We start from the raw sequence: 14,237 nt of genomic DNA on the forward strand, positions 1-14,237 counted from the left end.
GAACAATGCAGTTAAAGCAGTATAGACGCTCCTCCCTTTCAAGGTTTCTGGCCAATGAGGTGATCTGGCACGTTCCCAACGTCCTCAGATAGTATGCCGCGGGATACTATTGAACATTTTGACCCCCACGACCACCCCCTTCAATTTTATTATCAAAATATGTATACCAGACACTGGGAAACTCACGTAAACAAGTTTCGGCTATTCAGGATTAGTTTATGTGGAATGTTTATCACACAATTGTTAGAAAGAGATTAACAAATGACGAATAAATAGCCTATTACATCTGAGAAGTTTTAATTAGGTCTAGCCCAATCAACGCGGAGAGACATTTTATAAAAGCAATTGTAATATTCGGAAACAGCCGATTAGGTTGCATTTACAAAATAATCGAATGAAGAGGAGGAATTCTATATAAAACGTTGTTTGCATTGCTGTCCCTTTGCTCAATTACTTTGGAAGCCCATACCCGCAGCATTTGTTCTTGGTATGTAGATTAATGGCAGCATTCTGAGATGCGTATTTCAGAATTTAGAAATAATATCTAATGTCTAATATCTAATGTTTAGCTATACAGGCCTGCTGGTTGTCGATTTTCATCCATCCATGTCGCTGAGACGTGCTCGGCTGCCGGCAAACATGCCTGCATGCATTTGCTTATTATATTCATATGCTCTCCATGGATATATATTTCAAAATGTTGTAAACTTGTAAGTAGCGAGTCAGAAATATAATAATGCAAGTGTCAAATAAAAATCACTGTCAAGGAATATATGAATATAGTTTCACAAACATATGTCAAAATCCCAAAACAAATGATAAGCGTTAACAAAAACAAAGGATGATTAGCTAATATATGCAAGACCATTTTATTTTCGAGGTTTTTGTAAATGTTACAGCATTTGTAATCTGCATTTTACAGAGTTCTGCTTGCATTACATTTGTGATTGGCCTTACATATTTGTGAGTTGCTCCCGGTTGCTCAACATATTTGTCAGGGCCACTCCATATTTATGCTTTGCGTATTTGTGAGTCGCATTTTACGGGTGTTGCATACGGATTCTTTAAAAGCCCTATTGCGTTGCATTTTGAGGGTCTGTGTTTTAAAATGGCATCCCTGTAAAAATGTTGCCCTCTGAAATATTTTCTGCCGAGGTGTAATGTGATTATGGAGTAGTCATTAGCCTTCCAGTTACACTAAATGCTAAAGACTTATGACATCGTGCTATGATCAGTACGATGTCATATGCTGTTCTTTTATCTGTTCTATGTACGTCACAGAGTCGAGAGGTCGTCACAATTCTCAAGGGCACCAAACAAAACATTTCGAAATTGACAACTATGGACCCCGGAGGGAAAGCGAACCTCTTATTAATGCGGGATGGTTGGATGTCAGCCATGGAGGTCATAAAAAAATATACCGGCTAAGACAAAGACGTGGGACATAGGCATTTGCAATATCAATAGACAATACACCACAAATAAAAAAATATCTTCAAGTTGATTGTTGATAAGTGCCCTGTTGCAAGCAGTGTGCATTAAGAGCTGAGAAGACACACTCCTTGCCAATGAGAAAGAACAGCAGCAGAGATGAATAGAATACTTTAGAGATCAGCTCAACTGTTAGCCCTGTCAACAGGCAGAAGTAATCCCATCAGCCCCAAATATGCTGGAGGTCAGTTGCAACCCCACCACAAAAACTAAAATAAGAAAGGCCATTAAGGGCTTCAGAAGAGGCACAGCAGAAGGGCCGGATGAAATACCAGCCAAACCCTTCAAGGCGGACATTGAAACCTCTACTAACGTCACACAACATATATGGGAGGAAGACCAGTGTTAATCTAATCTGATAAATGTTAACATTGTTAAATTAGTCATAAAAGGAGACCACAGTGTAAAAATATTTTGACTGAAATGTGTAATTAACTCTGCTGTAATGATCTGCTACTAACGTACTTTAACTACAAATGTTTTTAAACTACAAACATTCTTCTGTCACTATTTTAGATGCCTTCTGGGAGTCCACCTACTGGCGAAATAACATCAGTAACATTCAGGTATCCACTCAAATCTCTACTCATGGTTTCATCAAGAAAGTTCATCGCATTATAAGAGTTAATTTCGCAGCAGTGAAAGACGCAACAGCTCAAATGACTGGCTGTCCCATCTTCAGGTAGTGGTTAGTTTCACAAAACAACATGTTTGACATTCACAGTCAATTTACGGTCCTTTTCATAACAGTGTTCATCCGTAACAGGATGTTAGTCATATGTGCCAAGTCAGATGGCCTGCACATCTAAAGAATTAGCCTGCTCAGTTAAAGCCTAGGCATTAGCACATGTTGCTATTTCTCAGTTAAAAAAACATTTCTCATCACAAAGACATATTTCCCTGGACTATCTGAGCTACATGTTCCCAACAGATATATATAGCATTGTTATTTCTGTGAATTAGGGACACCCTAAAGTAAAGTGTTGGTCCCATATTTCATGAGCTGAAATAAAAAAATCACGGAAATGTTACAAAAAGCTTTTTTCTTAAATGTTGTGCTTAGATATGTGTATTTCCCTGTTAAAAGGCAACTCTAAAATGTGCAGTTTTGTTAAACAACACAATGCCACAGATGTATCAATTTTTTTTTACTGAATGCAAGCTAGTCCACCAGAGCTGTTGCCAAAGAATCAAATGTCGTCTACCAAAAAAGACATATCTAATTGCATAATGAGGCTCCAGGAGTTCAACCCCTATATACAGCTGTGTGGGAATTCTAAGCATCAAGTTTTTTGTTGCTTTCATGTGAATTAATTAATTTATCCTTATTTGTATTTATTTTACTTTATTCACTCTTATCTCTATTTTCTTTAGGGAAATGACATGGAAACATTTTGTTAAATGGATATAACGTGTATCCTTATTATATGACAAATAATACCTCCTAAGGTCTTAAATAGATGTTTATTGATGATTCCTATTAAAACACTCATCGATCACTTCTCATGAGTAGACTAGAACACTGGTCAATCAATCAATCAAATGTATTTATAAAGCCCTTTTTACAACAGCAGTTGTCACAAAGTGCTTTACAGAGACACCCGGCCTTAAGTTGACACCCGGTGTCAACTTTTTCATCATTTCTATACATAAACAAACTTGTTGTTTAAAATAGATATGTCAGACAATATGTCACATAACATTTCACCATGTTGGTGGATTGATTTCCTGGCTGTTGGGCCCTGTCCGGGGCCGCTCCTTGGGGTTTAAGGCCAAGTGTCTCTGTAAAGCACTTTGTGACAACTGCTGTTGTAAAAAGGGCTTTATAAATACATTTGATTGACTTAACCCTTAAACACAGATCTTCATGGCAGGCCCTGTGCCTCTAAATGTGTCATCAAACTGTATTGGGAGCTATTTTATCTCCTAAATCGCTGGGTGACATTGTTTTTAACCAACGTAATCCCAGTGCTTTCAGTAAATAATCACACACATAATAATGGATTTCTGTCTTATTATATATATGCAATGGTTTCAAGCAAAAATGACAATGACATCGTGGGGGCTTCATTCATCATGGCAGTAGCTGTATTAAGACTGGTCTGAGTTCCTTTTAAATGACAGGAATGTGTAGGGTCAGTATTTCCAAAACACGTAACATAACACATAAACAGGACAGAATTTAAGTAGTATTTCAACGTTTACAAATGTGTTTCACTCCCCATCACATTTGGACCTAAAACATCAAAAGAAGTTCTGAAGCTGTCGTACATATAACAGTGTAAAAAATATACTGACATCTGAATGGCTTCCATGACTAACAAGGGCTTCCTTTCATTTTTCAGAAGATTCTTTCTGGGGTTCTTCAGTCCAAACTTGGAATGCAGCCTGCCAAAAGCTCTCCCCATGGGACTCTTATCGGAAGAGGCAGGGTCCTCAATTAGTTTCTGTTTTACTCTGACTGGAGCTATGAATCTGAGTTGTTCTCTCTCTCTCTTTGTATATCCAGCACTTCATTCTCTGTCACCTTCTTTCCACTTCTTGCTTAACTTCTTTCTGTCTTGCATCAATTTTTGCAATATGCATTGTTCTTTCTCCTTCAAATTACTTTTTCTGTTCAATCTCTTTCAGTTTCTCAACCTCTCCCTTCAAGTCATTTAGCTGTTTGTTGACCAGTTTAACTCCCTCACTCTCTGCGATATGCATGGATCTTTCATTTTCAAATAACTGCTTTGTTCAATCTCTTTCAATTTCTCAACCTCTCTCTTCAACTCATTAGCTGTTTGTTGACCAGTTTAACTTCTTCAATATTTGCGATATGCATGTTTTTTCTCCTTCAAATTACTTTTCCTGTTTAATCTCTTTCAGTCTCTCAACCTCTCTCAACATTTTGTTGACCAGTTTAACTCTCTCGCTTTCTAGTTTACAAATGTCTTCATCTTTTTAAGAACACATTTCTGGTTTAATCTCTCAATCTCTTGTGTCAGTGCTTTTATTTTTTCCTTGTCCTGTTTTGCTTTCTCATTTATTCCTTGTCTCTCCAATCCTGCTTTTATCTCTGTCTCCTCTCGCCTTGTCTCAATCAGTTTGTCGTTGCAGGCCAGTCGTGGTCTCTGAGTCATAATGACTTTCTGCCTCAGCTTTAATCTATTTCTGGCTGAAATAAAATTTTACATTTGTTATAATATGACCAATACATCATTTTAATAGATATAACTAGACTAATAGAAATTATAAAAAAAACTATATTGTATAGCTGATGAGAGCCAAGTATAACCAAGAATGTGCATATTAATAGCATTAACTAATGTAGTACACAAATGCTAGATACCCTGAAGACACAGTCCATGACTTTTGAACTCTGTTTGTAAAACTGGCACTGTTGTGAATTTGCCGACTTGTCATCAAAACACCTTGCTTTCAAACACTGAATTCATTGACTAACTGAGGTATTATAGTGATTTTACTAATTTCACACATACAGTGCCGTCTATGACTATTGTGATTATTGACAGTCTAGGCAAATATGAACAAAAAAGGCTGGGAAGAAAAGTAATCGCTGTTCATCAGCTTGATCTTACACTGAAAAAATATAATGACTCTAACCTTAAATTGGAGGCCCGGTTACCCAAAGCAATAAGATGATCATAAGTTGCACGTAAGTGCCTCGTCATATTATCAGGGCGTTTCCCGAAAGCATTGTTACTGATGTAGCAGGAAACATCGCTTGTTAATTAACAAGTGCCCCCGACCACTCGTTAGTCCATCGTAACAAGAACTTTACTGTTTTTGGGAAATAGCGCCTCCCTCAACATGCAAGTTGTGATCGTAAACAGTTAATATCAAGGTTTATAGAACGAATAAAAAGTATCAAAACTGTTTTGATTTTGACCAATTTATTTAGACAAATATATTTACATCCACTCGCACACTTGTTATATCTGAATGCAATTGATCAACTGATGAAAAATGAAAATGCACTTAAAATAAGAAATAATGAAGAAAAAGTCTGAAACACCGTACATTGTACAGGTGCAGTGCTGTCTTTGACCGATAGGAGCTGGTGCCTCTACCTCTTCAAGAAGAACATTGATTTCTTCAGCTCTGAATGCTTGTTTTCTCTTGCATTCTATTTGTATTCCAAACAATTAGAATGGATTTAAAAATAAAATAATCTATATACTTTCAGGAGGAACTTGATCGATTTCCCGAGATATGCTGTCCACCCCATTGGTTGGAACAGTTTTGTCCACCCACTTCTTCGAGATTTGCATTTTCCTATTGATGCCTAAATAGTAGTAGATTATAGCAAGCTATATCGAAATGCAATGAATACGCTGTATTTCAAAACGTGTGCATGCTCAATTCCATTCCAAAACCTAAAAATTGCATAATTCCATTCCAAACGACCGTAGCGTGGGGCACTTACGAGGGAGGTTTGGGAAACAGGCGTAAGTCCGTCGTAACAAAGTCCCTCCATGTGCATCGTTAAACCCTATTAAGTGCAGTTATTGGGAAACCAGGCCCAGATCCTTCAGAGGCCTTTGTCCTTGCAAATACTCTCTTTTCAGCTCATCCCACAGGTTTTCAATGGGATTTAGGTCAGGCGACTGTGAGAATGCTTGATTCTGTGGTCAGTGAACCATTTTCTTGTGGATATGGATGAATTAATTGGATTCTAAACGTAACTAGCCTCCATTTTCGCTGAATTGGATTACAGGTCACCCTTTGTTAGCTAGCGGTTAGCTGACGTTTCCTAGCTAGCTACAGTAACATCAACCAGTGTTTGCAGTTGTTTGAATTCGAGTCAATGAGAGAAGCTTGCAATGCAATTTAAGTAGTGTTCCTTAGCTGGCACGGTGGCAGTGTTTGTGTCTACCATCTGAAAGGTACTCATTGCATGCAGCTAACGTGAGGTTAATCCAGTAAGTTTGTTTTGTGTTGGTAGGGTTCACACACAATACAGTAGCTGAATTTGCCGAGCTACAGTAGCAAGCAAACTGATAGTGTAAACTAAAACCATATTACAGCACTAATTTTGGTGTCCCCCTCAAGAATTGAAAAGTTGGTATCTGATTTTCGCCCCTGCCAATCAGATGGACTGAGAGTTAGCTAAAGGCGTGCATTTAGTACTTATCAGACGGTAGACAAGAACACTGCCCCCGTGCCAGCTAAGGAACACTACAAAACTGGACAAAATAAATAACAGGAAGTGTTGGACCATCTGTTCAAGTCAATGACAAATAAATTACATCTGTTATCTTTTAAAATACAGCGTCATATTGGATTAGTACAGCAGGCTAGAGTCAACTTGTATTTTAATACTTAAAATGTAAAACGTTTTTCTCCCAATTTCGAATGTAGAGATGTCTGTCATTGAAAACACACCCAAAATAATGACAATTTCTTACCTGTGCCATCTGTTTTTCCATCATCAGTTTGCTGATCTCCTGCTGCATTGTTTTATGCTGTAATCTCTCTGGGTGATGATATTTACATAAGCTTCCTCTGCCCTGGACCAGATTTTCTTCTCCTCTTTCTTCAGCTGTAAGTGGAGTGTTGTTTGGAGTTCAGCCTGCTTGTATCTGTGAGAAACATGGAAATGATTTCAGACACAATATAATAGAAATGTCACTTCTGCTCATTTATAATTATTGCTTTGCCATACAGGATATGTCAGTAATGCAACGTGCTGACCATTAACCATTCGTCAGGAAGTAATAGGTATTCTAACAGCCTGGACCACTGCAATGTAATGTGTTGAGTGACCTACTGAACAGAACGCTAATGATGACTACAGGTAGGTAATGTAGTTAGTGACTGTTTGTAGAGGTTCTGTAGGCAATGAAGTTGGTTACTGTTTGCAATTAATGGCTGTTTGTAGAGGCAGGTAATGTAGTTAGTGACCATTCATTGAGGTAGGTAATTTAGTGATAGGAACCCAAAGTCCCAATCCAACTTGAAAAAGCTTGAGCAATTTTTCACAGAAGAATGGTCAAACTTTGGAAGGAGGCAGGTGATTTGTTGTCAGTAATATAGGTTTGTATCCCATTTTGTCCTGTTGTGTCGCGTGGGTAATATCCAAAAATATACAGTGCATCTGTGCCCTGGCGCACTGATCAGTTAAATGGACAATGCTTATGAATTTGAAAGACAAAACAAAAACATTTACTAGTAAAGAAAAACTATTTACAACTACTGACAGATGCAATTTGAAAATAACTGTCAATTTAATAACTGAGTGTACAAATGACCTGACATAGACATGTCATTTTCAAGTGTTGCAGAGTATCTTGCCCCATCAGTCATTGTTCAGAAATATTTGGCTGTACTATCCCATACCCACAATACATTTTTTGAATTAATTTGTCAAGCCAATTTCTTTTGCGAGATATTTGCACAATTGGCTAATCAATGTAACTTATTAGTGGCTAAATAACAGCGACATAGTCCATTAACAGCACTATTAGCTAGCTAGAATTGTTTAAACTAATTTCGATTAGCAGACTGACGTGTTTGCAATAGCAGGGAAATCCCTACACGTCGAGCCCCACGGTGTCGAATCCAGGGAAACTCTTCTGACTAGGTCGGGATTAATCTTACTCTTTTTGCCTCGTATGCCTTTTTAGCATCCGATGGATTGACATTTGGTACTTGTGGTGGACGAATTGGGCGCTTTCCTGGTGTTTGCCCGGGTTTAGTTGCTTGAAGAAACATTTTTAGCCGACTGTCGACCACACTACGTTTCACAGAAATAGCAACTGTACGTGCATCAGAAAGGGAGCAACGCAAGTCAACAACTACTGGATCACGAGTGGCGGGCAAAATACTTCGCAGCACTGGCGTAGCGTGGTGACGCCGGGCCGGGGTGCAGCCCCCGCCCAAACTCATATACAGATGCTGATCATAAAATTTGAATATCATAAAAAAGTTGATTTATTTCAGTAATTCCATTTAAAATGTGATATTACTTGTATAATGTATACATTCATTCCACACAGACTGATACATTTCGTGTGTTAATTTCTTTTTATTGTGATGATTATAACTGACAACTAATGAAAATCCCAAATTCAGTATCTCAGAAAATTAGAATATTACTTAAGACCAATACAAAAAAAATATTTTTAGAAATGTTGGCCAATTGAAAAGTATGAACATGAAAAGTATGAGCACTCAATACTTAGTTGGGGCTCCTTTTGCCTGAAGTACTGCAGCAATGCGGCGTGGCATGGAGTCAATCAGTCTGTGGCACTGCTCAGGTGTTATGAGAGCCCAGGTTGCTCTGATAGTGGCCTTCAGCTCTTCTGCATTGTTGGGTCTGGCGTATCGCATCTTCCTCTTCACAATACCCCATAGATTTTCTATAGGGATAAGGTCAGGCGAGTTTGCCGGCCAGTTAAGAACAGGGATACCATGGTCCTTAAACCAGATACTGGTAGCTTTGGCACTGTGTGCAGGTGCCAAGTCCTGTTGGAAAATGAAATCTGCATCTCCATAAAGTTGGTCAACAGCAGGAAGCATGAAGTGCTCTAAAACTTCCTGGTAGGCGGCTGCGTTGACTTTAGACCTCAGAAAACACAGTGGACCAACACCAGCAGTTGACATGGTACCCCAAACCATCACTGACTGTGGAAACTTTACACTGGAAATGCAAAATTCACTTTCATCAGAGAACATTACTTTGGACCACTCAGCTGCAGTCCAGTCCTTTTTGTCTTTAGCCCAGGCGAGACGCTTCTGACGCTGTGTCTTGTTCAAGAGTGGCTTGACATAAGGAATGCCACAGCTGAAACCCATGTCTTGCATAAGTCTGTGTGTGGTGGTTCTTGAAGCACTGACTCCAGCTGCAGTCCACTCTTAGTGAATCTCCCCCACATTTTTGAATGAGTTTTGTTTCACAATCCTCTCCAGGGTGCGGTTATCCCTATTGCTTGTACACTTTTTTCTACTACATCTTTTCCTTCCCTTCGCCTCTCTATTAAAGTGTTTGGACACAGAGCTCTGTGAACAGCCAGCCTCTTTAGCAATGACCTTTTGTGTCTTGCCCTCCTTGTGCAAGGTGTCAATGGTCGTCTTTTGGACAGCTGTCAAGTCAGCAGTCTTCCCCATGATTGTGTAGCCTACAGAACTAGACAGAGACCATTTAAAGGCCTTTGCAGGTGTTTTGAGTTAATTAGCTGATTAGATTGTGGCACCAGGTGTCTTCATTATTGAACCTATTCACAATATTTAAATTTTCTGAGATACTGAATTTGGGGTTTTCATTAGTTGTCAGTTATAATCATCAAAATTAAAAGAAATAAACACTTGAAATATATCAGTATGTGTGGAATGAATGTATACATTATACAAGTTTCACTTTTTCAATGAAATTACTGAAATAAATCTAAACTTTTTGAATACATTCTAATTTTATGACCAGCACCTGTAAAGCCGACCCTGGCGTAGATTAACATCACAGCTGACTTCTGAATATGATAACCACATAGAAACATAATCTAAAAAATAAATAAAATAATAATCCAACCACGGCCCCCCCACCCACCGTGGGACCTGGTAAAGCCACACCCCCGATAGCTACGCCAGTGCTTTGCACTATAACTCGCAGATCCATTAATTGTCACACAGACAATGTCGGGGGCAGAGCCTGCAGCTCGATTATAGAAAGATAAAAACTATCACATGTATTCAGTGTTTAAAGTGTGCAACCCAGCAAGTCCGTAGGCCACTATGATTGGACTGATTGTTTGACTTTTATTATTTGCATTTCCATTTGGACAAGTTCAGTGTACATTATCCTTGTGCTACATTTTTGTCCATCACTGATTCTGACAATGGCCACTTGCTCAGAGAGGAGTTTGAGCGAGTGCTCCCATTTATAATAGCAGCCATTACTATTATCTGTAGTCCTATGAGGTTTGAACACTCCACAGCATTCACCCTGTTCTTTAAAGTCATTGTGATGTCATTGTGAATGTAAAATAAAGCAGTATCAGGCCAGTGGGAATATTTCATCTATTTTTGTAGATGAACCACAAAGTCACACCTATTGTCTGCTTTTATAATACAAAAGAGTCATTTTAATGCCCAGAGTCATCCTTTAAATATAACTCACACATAAATCCACATTTCCTGTTCCTGTGGGATCATGTTTTTTGCCTGGTCAAATTAAGGTGCTACATGTGAAACGGTAGTAATGTGGGACTTACAGACTGTTGATGGCAACAGGGGGGCAAGGAACGTTAGTCCACACAGGGCAGGAACATGATCCAGAGGAATCAGAGGAGCTGTTGATTCCCTCTTTGATCTCCCCAGGAGAGACCATTTTCTTGTTTCTGTCACAACAACAGCAAGAATAACAAATTCCACGGAGATCAGTACAAAGAAGAATGCCTATGAAATGACACCATGTGCTGTGTAGTGCACTACTTTTGAACAGGGACTGTAAGACGTTCATCAGAAATAGTGCACTACTTTAGAACAGGGACCCTAAGAGTTTCATCAAAAGTAGTGCACTATAAAAGGGGTCATTTGAGATGTGGATGAGACTCTGGTTCAGATACTGTTATACTGATGTCAATTCAAACATTTCATATGTGCCTGTTTATAGAGGCTCTCTGTCTTAATGGTACAATAGAAAACACCCCAAATGGCAAACCCTGCCCATCTAGCATGCCAGGCAGGCAAGATCAAATGCTCTATGACTTTGAAAGTCTTGAAATGGTATTCAAACAAACATCTGAAAGATTCTGTTTTGCCTGACCGCGTAAGCGGAGCCGGCCTAGAAGAGCGACTGACTGACCCTTGTTAAATAGCGTAGTGGTTAGAGACTCGGACTATGGAACTACAGGTCCCGCGTTCGACTTGGTCACCATCAAAACACATTATGAGGATTTGTTCAGGACAGACAAAAACTTTGCTGGCTACAACCTTCAGTAGCTACATTATAGGAAGTTTAAAATAAAACTGTTTACTGTTATAGTGCGATTATTTCTGGTGGATTTTCAAATTATGTATTAGGATTTGTTCAGGATAGACAAAAACTTTGCTGGCTACACGATTCTCTCGTCTTTTCACTTCATGAAAAAGTCAGTTAAAGTCACCTATATTGATAGTGATTGTATCAATGTCATTCACGAATGGCTAATAAGCTGTTAAAACGGCCAGTGGCAAAAGCCATACAGTTCATATATGCTATTTATGGTGTAGGTAAACTTAATAAGAAACATTACTCAGTTTAACACAATGCTTAATGGTGTCTAGCAACATATTCAAAGTCAGCGTGATGTTAATCTGTGAAAAAATGATCTAATGTTGAAATGCTACACCAACTCTCGGCAGATGTATAGCCACGAATGTATACCTCTGTGGCGTAGTGGTTAAAAACACAACCTCTTAAGTGGGAGACCCGGATTCGAATCCAGGGAGGGCAACAATGATCACTACTTTTTATTGCGGGGCCGGCTGAACTAGGCTTGCCTGGTTTCTTGTTTTAAATCTAGATGATTGCTTTGCCTACTATAATGGTGTACTTTATCAGTTCCAGAAAAAAATAACAGGACTGCACAATTGTTTCACATTAATTTGTGTTAAAATGTATATTATAACATATGGAACTAACCTCTCATCCATAATGTACAAGTCAATGTGCTTTCTTTCTGTGAATGAAGAGATACCTGAATTCAGCGGCAAAGTATTGGAGAGTCTGCCACTAATTGCACACCACAACATTGGTTCCCAGGAGGCACATGAATTCAGAAATAGTATGGGCTATAGCAATCAAGCAGTAGCCTAGATCCCATCATGCATCCGAAGCAAGCACTACCATTGCTCTACTGTAATGAAATATCTTCTCACAATGTTAACATCACATTAGACCAGTCTCAGGATCAGATTCAGTATGATGTAGAAGACAACACAGATCTTTGAACAACATTTCTTCCCTAAAACGTTGTGAATATAAGTCAGTGGAAAAGAGCACATGGCAGCTAAACACTATGTATACAGAAAGTACAAGAAATACACAGCCCCACCTATTGTTAACAGAAAGAATTGCATCAAACTTGTTATTTTTATTTCTCGACAATTACTTCCTATAATTTATTATCTATGAATATAGCATTTTCCTAAATTGCATATCATTTGTGGATTTTATTTCATGTGCATTGGTCCCTGCCTTGCTGCTTCAGACTGCGTTCTGCCGATTCAAGTTCGCAGTAGTAGGCCATTGGCTAAGTGTGAATGTGGGGCCAACCCCTCTCTCACAATGCAATGTACATTGTACTTGTGAAAATATGCTCAGAATGTTAGTGTGATCATTATAGATCACACGAATTTGATGCCAAGTGGGGCTGACAGCCGGTAGCCCGCTACAGCGTCATTTCATATTTCAGACCTGATTGTCTGTCTGTCTGTCTGACTGGCGCCAACATTAGTTGGCAAGAAGAGCGAGGAGGGTAGATGGTCTTAGCTAGCTTGTTAGCTTCACAAACGCCAGATAACTAGAGAAAATGAAAAGAGTGTGTTACGATACATGTTGCCTGAATACAGTGACAGAGGTTTTTGGAGTTTTGTGGAAGTCAAAGATAAAACTGGACTTGGCCTCTCTAATACCATCAAGGGTGTGCTGGAACCACTGAAGCTGGGAGAAAAGCTGATCGCTCAGACTTATGATGATGCGGCTGTAATGAGTGGAAACATCCAAGGGGTACAGACGCTAACGAAAGAGACATACCCACATGACCAGTTTTGATCGAGAAAGTCTTTATTGATTTATTGATATTGATTTATTGATTGACCCATTGAAATGTTTCTATCTTAAATATATCTTTCAATGACTGTCAACGTAAATTCAGACCTGATGTATATCATTTCAAAAATACCTGGCTTACTCGTTCAAGCTTTGTTTTGGTGACAAAAGTAATTCTTGATTTATTAATAATCAATCAATCAATCAGTGGAAACAAGTTTAATTCTGTATTTCTTCTATGTCTTTTTCAATGATTATCATAGGAACTTCAAACATGATATATATTATTCCAAAAATAGGTGGCCTACTTGTTCAAGCTTTGTTTTGGTGAAAAAGGTAATTATAGATTTACTAATAATCAATCGGAACACGTTTACTTTGGTATATCTTCAATATCTTTTTTTATAATTGTCATAGGAACTTCAAACCTGATGTATATTATTCTAAGAATAGGTGGCCTACTTGTTCAAGGTTTGTTTTGGTGAAAAAGTCATTATGGATTCATTAATAATCAAAAAATCAATGGAATTTGGTAATTCTTCAATATATTTTTCATTCATTGTCACTGGAACTTCAAACCTGATGTATATATTATATTGAAAAATGTGTTCTTCAAAAGATTAAGTGGAAAAGAGCTTGGAAAAGCAGTGCTTCTGTCCCCCACCTTTCTGAGCAGAGCCCACAAACGTTAGAGAGAGCGGGAATGGTGGAAAGTGTTCAGCCAATACGTCTTTTTTCTTGTAATTAATCCACAAAATCAAAACTAAATTTTCTGGAATTATGAAAATTACATTTCAGTTAACAAATCAATAATCACCACAGATTTTTTTTATTTGTCACACAACAATTTAAATTCTTTCAAAACCCCAGGGCAGTGCCTACCCAGACCGCATGTCACTGTAGACAAGAGCTCAACAATACATTTGATTTACATGTCCACCACCTATCAATAATTTCATACAGGGATGGGCCCTGTCCACTAAATTCAGCTACA

General features: G+C 38.4%; 1 long non-coding RNA gene across 1 annotated transcript; it reads left to right on the forward strand.

Annotated features, from left to right (window-relative positions):
- Window positions 1–125: 125 nt before the first annotated feature.
- Window positions 126–6,274, forward strand: LOC109615880. Its single transcript, XR_002196887.3, has 3 exons — window positions 126–487; window positions 2,008–2,057; window positions 3,837–6,274. It is a non-coding gene; the product is annotated as an uncharacterized LOC109615880 (long non-coding RNA).
- Window positions 6,275–14,237: the final 7,963 nt, after the last annotated feature.

Source organism: Esox lucius, chromosome 6 (assembly GCF_011004845.1).
Source record: "Esox lucius isolate fEsoLuc1 chromosome 6, fEsoLuc1.pri, whole genome shotgun sequence".
Lineage (NCBI taxonomy): Eukaryota > Metazoa > Chordata > Actinopteri > Esociformes > Esocidae > Esox > Esox lucius.